The sequence below is a fragment of the Amblyomma mixtum genome, chromosome 1, assembly GCF_055824585.1.
Source record: "Amblyomma mixtum isolate Tamu chromosome 1, ASM5582458v1, whole genome shotgun sequence".
NCBI classification, from domain to species: domain Eukaryota; kingdom Metazoa; phylum Arthropoda; class Arachnida; order Ixodida; family Ixodidae; genus Amblyomma; species Amblyomma mixtum.
Window position 1 is genome coordinate 289,119,971 of NC_143012.1, and position 5,216 is coordinate 289,125,186.

Here is a 5,216-nt window from a genome sequence, read left to right on the forward strand (position 1 = left end):
ACTACGCCCTCACCTCTCCTCCAAGGCATACGGTTGCGCCGATAAACAATCCCTTTTTCTGCCAATGCCAGGGAGGGAGTGCTTACACACGTCACCCGCCTCTTGAATACGAAAGGCCTGGGAGCCGAGAAAAAAGAAAGAGAAATTATCGAAGTCTTTCGTATTCAAGAGGCGGGTGACATGTGTACACTCCCTCCCTGGCGTTGGCAGAAAAAGAGATTGTTTATCAGCGCAACCGTATGCCTTGGACAAGAGGGGAGGGCGTAGTTAGACCTGTTGTGGATGACGAGGCACCTGCGTGTGCTCAGTGATACATATTTATGTCGTACAAGTGTCCAGTATAGATAGTTGAAGTCTAGCGGGTGTCCTGTGTGTGTGTGTCTTGGTGTTATGTGTGTTTCTTACTGCTAAGAATATGATTCCTTCACTATCAGAGTTAGGCGTCTAGTTGCCATTAGAGATTTGTAGCAGTTACATGCACTGGAGGGGTTTCTTTCCCTGTGTGCTTTCAAAAGCGCATGTATTTTCGCACGATGCAGCCAAATTTTGTCGAGCCACAGCGGCGAAAGTAATCATGTTTTGTACATTCCATTCCAGAAACTGATATGGCTACTACGAACAACTGGCTAAAAGTCTCTAACTGCAACCAGTTGCAAACCTGTGTTAGTTAAAAAGTTAATTATCAGAAATTAGTTAACCAGCTTACTAAATACACCTCACCAGCTTTCTGGTGTCTACTAACACTGGTAATATTATGCAGCAAAAGCCATATTTTTGAAAACTACTTATTCTTCCCTGAAACACCTGGTGCATATAAATACTGCTCACTTTCCTGTACAACACAGAAACGAAATAATTTCTTCTGTAACATGAAAGTTCCATGAGCCACATAACAAACCCATGGAAAAAAACTGCATGCATACACACACATCTCTCCAAAACAGCTAAAAAATCCCACACAGTGAAACAATGCTTACACTGTCTTAAGACCAACATTAAAGGCTGCAAACACTAGCGAATTAAAAGTCAAACAGATGCCAAACATATGCTAAATGTCCCCATGGATGTAGATATTAAGCTATGAGCTGATTTTAATAAAAATACATCAGCACAGAAATGCTTAAGCGACTTTGTTGGTGCACTATCCTGACACTTGTCCTCAATATCAGGCAGCCTGCTTGTTGTTCATCATCATCATCAGCCTGACTATGCCCACTGCAGGGCAAAGGCCTCTCCCATGCCTCTCCAATTAACCCTGTCGTTACTTGTATGCATCACCAGCGGAAGAGGTAGCGTCCTAGTGATGAGACGTGTGCACGAACAGGTAGCCTCCTCCATGGCAGAATGCAGCAGCAAGAGAACTGCACAAGAAAACATTCAAAGTATATAGTTATAGTAACTTCTAATAGAATCAAACACGGAGAAGCAACAATCAGTTAAATGTGCACTAAAATGCAGCACTCTGAGTGAATTTGATAAGGCTGCTGAGTAATAGCATAAGCAGCAGTCACAAGACTAGAACTAAATGTAATGCGTCCTTGAACAAGAAAAAGCTACAACATGCTGTTGTGCTCAATTCTGCCCCCACATTCGAAGACTGAATGATATTCACAGGAACTGACATTAACGTGTTACACCAAATTAGGCTACCACGAAGAGATATTTAGCCATTCCAGTCATATGAAGAAAACATGCAGGCCATCAAATATAAAAATTACTTTGTGTTTCTGATTTGTCTGCACAAAAATTCACGCAGCTTTTGTTTTCAAAAGTGATGGCACAAAGACATTGCAATATAATGCACACGTTGCTGTAGATAATGTATCATTTGCAGCTATACCAGGTGTTAGGGGAAAATGTATGAACAAAGAGTACAAAGGTGAGCAAGTTCGTCAGGGCAAGAGTGGCACACTCTAAAGCAAATGAATCAAAATATTAAGGCACACACTGCGTCAGATACAATACTTGTAAGTAAAGCTGCATAGAACTACAAGCGATAAAAGCCTCAGAAACGTGCCCCTAAGGGAGCAGCTGGACTGGTAGTTTTTTATTTGTCCCGCAGCACATCCCTCCAGTGCTGAGGCCTGCTAATATCTGTTTAAGTTAAGAATACAAGGGAAACAAGCAAACAAGTGTTCCAAAGAAGATAAAAATGTGCACTTAGGTTGTTCTTTAGGAAATTACCTGTCACTAATTTGCAGCAATAAATACCTCGAGAAAGTAAATTAAGTTATTTACACAGCTTATAACAAACCTTGATGGCACGGGAGAAAGGCAACATCAAATGCATCGGTTCAAGTAAAGCCAGGGGGCTTGTTAAGGTCACAGCAATATTTGTTGACTTAGGCTCAGCTAGTGTAATGCAATCAGTAACTGAACGTCGGCATGAATAAAAATAACAATGCACCAATACTCAATTCCAAATGCATTTCAACTGTACAGTGCAGTCAGTTGTGACAAAGGGAGCGTGAAAGAAAACCTCAGCAATGTTCATGACATCGAATAAGCACCTTTCTTCTGTACAGCTAAAATATAAGCTTTACAGGGTTTCATGTAATGCAAGGATAACCTGGTAAGGTATCAATTACTGATGCTAGCAACAAATATGCTTCTAAAGCAGAGTGCTCCACTTGAACGCCAATATTCAATTATGCATTGCCCGTTAGGCCATGCGTATCACATCACTGGTTCACTTCAAACATGCCATACCTTGTAAGAGGTAGGTACTGCTGAAGTAAACCTATAAAATTTATTTGATGCTTTTACACTGCTGTATAAAGGTCATGAAGCAGATAATTGTTTTAATTTGGTCTATACTGTGGTAAAGATTTCCAAGCACGAGAGGCATGAGCGAAAAAACTATAAAAAGCATTTCACACTATAACACAATGCACTTGACTAGGGGAGTGCTTTCATGATGCCCGCAATATCTTTTCCCTTTCTCTTGGTCCTCTTTTAAAAGAAAAGAAAAACGAAAGAGAGAGGGAGCCTGGACCAGAAGATTTTTGGCAGGCTAAAAAAGACAAGGAAAATACACCCACTTGTCTACCTATCATTTTACAAGTGGCACATGCTTGATATCCAGTGTCAATGGCTGATAGGCTGAACCAGCAGGTCTTGATGTCATTTGCCTCTGGTTGAGGTAGCATTGGCTCGATGACAGATGAAAGCTGGTGCAAAAGTAGCGTGATGATACCGGTGGAGCAGCTGTACAGGGCTTGACTGCGGGTGCATTTGAAGAAAGGCTGCATCAGAGCCATGCTTTCATAAACATCACAGAAGCCACATCCCATTACAACCTCTAGCTGTTCAGTCCAATGTATTCATGAGTGGAGGCTAATGATTAATTACCTATGCCTCCAATAGTTAGCAAAAAAATGGTTTACAAAGCTTGTCATACTTTTCTTAAAGCTATTATTCGCGAATCACGTTATACTTTTATCGCTTCAGACTGAAAATGGGGGAATGACATAAATGTAGTGAACGTAAAAAAATAAAATGACAACAAACCTTCCATTGTGCGATTACCTCAGCTGCACTGCAATGGAATGGTTCTGCTATTTTTAATCGTCGTTTCGTTGACCAGAACTATCAAGAAACACAGCACTTGATGTGACTGCGACGTAGAACGGGCAATGCTCCTTATCCAGTAAACACTCAGGCAGCAGAATCAAAAGACGCACGCCGCTACAAGCACTTTTCGTTCTTATGGTCTCCTTTTCACGCGCTGCTCCTGTTCAGTCGGAATAACGAATCAAGCAGCACCCCATAGTTCTCGGCGTGCAACCAAATTCTATCACATAACTCCTGCGCCGAGGAGCTGACGCAAAGAGCGTGAGGCGGCGGGTTAAAAGTTGCATAGTTGGCAAGCGAGCGTGTCAGAACACCTTATCTCTGCAAACGATCGCGTGGTGCCCGCATTTTGCACCTCACTGCGAACAAGACGTGAAGACCAACCCAAATGCATTCGCAGCCCTCAATCATACCCCCGACACATCGCAGAAGTCATTTTCCAGTTCTGTACTTACATTTGTCAACGTTCACGGCAAGCCGTTTCTTCTATCGGGCATCGGGCGCCGGCCGCTCTCGGCGTGGTTGCGTGCAGTACGTCAGAGCAGTTTTTGAGCACTGCGTGCGCGTAAGAACGTCTTCCGCAGCACTGGAGCCATCTGTCACCTTCCGAGTTCAGTCACACTACCACAACACTAACGAGGCCGCACATTTAACACAAACAAACTGAAGAAACGCACCCACAACTTCACAACCGTCGCAACAAAGAGTCGTTTCAGCGTCCTAAAATAGATAGTGTAGCGCGCGGCCAACATGAGACTCGCAATCCGCCGCCAGCGAACGGAAAAGTGGCGCTAATGTCGCCTAGCTTTACACGCGTTAAAAAAAGAATTGATAAAGCCCTTTTTGCCACAAACTTGTTGCATTAAACGACAAAATATTTTGTTTCAATTACAAAGTCAGCAAATTGGAATGATTGAGGTGAAAAAATGCGACTACTAACAACCATCTGTTTCTGGCGGCGCTGCGAACGAAAGCTTGGAAAACCGGGCAGCTACAGGCATAGAGTTTCTTACTAATAGTAAGAAACTCTATGGCTACAGGCGACGCATCTGGGGCCAGGAAAGCCGCAGCCGCTGCACGGCTGCACTGACTGCCTAGTTCTAAGGCTATAACTCAGCTCCCCGTAACTGCGTCGCAGAATAAGGAATGATGATGATGTTGCCAAACGCTACTGGTTTCGGTTTTTATTTTCGCATATTGTGTGGCTTAGCGTACTCTACACAGCTTGGCTCATGCGATTTAGTGTACGTGTGTGTACCTAGGGAACACGAGCGTTCGCACGCCGCTCTAGCGTGACGCGCGAAACTTTCAAGGCTGCGCTGCAGCATCGCCTCTGTTTTGTGGGTGTTTATATCACGTCATTGGACACCTTGCACGCTCTTTGCTCGAGCGAGCCCCGCCGACAGTCGCGCTACCGTAGTCTTTTTGTGTGCTTCCTTGATTGCTTTTTGCCTCTGCCTTATGCGGTCCTCGGCTCGGCCTCACGTCCGCTGATGGCAGTAAGAAAAGGCGAAGAATGAACACATGCTTTCGCGCGTCTACTCCGTATGACTACGTTAAAACCCAACACTTTATTCCAGGATTCCTTAGTCATTGCATTACGGGAAGATAGAAAATACAGCTATCACCACGTTTTCCCTCGC

General features: G+C 43.8%; 1 long non-coding RNA gene across 2 annotated transcripts; it reads right to left on the reverse strand.

Annotated features, from left to right (window-relative positions):
• Positions 1 to 325: 325 nt before the first annotated feature.
• On the reverse strand, positions 326 to 4,266 carry LOC149371994 (uncharacterized). Of its 2 annotated transcripts, none has more exons than XR_016292131.1 (3): positions 4,029 to 4,266; positions 3,050 to 3,222; positions 326 to 1,361 (listed from the first exon to the last, which is right to left on the reverse strand). It is a non-coding gene; the product is annotated as an uncharacterized LOC149371994 (long non-coding RNA). The 2 variants fall into 2 exon arrangements; XR_016292130.1 differs by having other exon boundaries at positions 327 to 1,361; positions 3,042 to 3,222.
• Between the last annotated feature and the right edge of the window lie 950 nt (positions 4,267 to 5,216).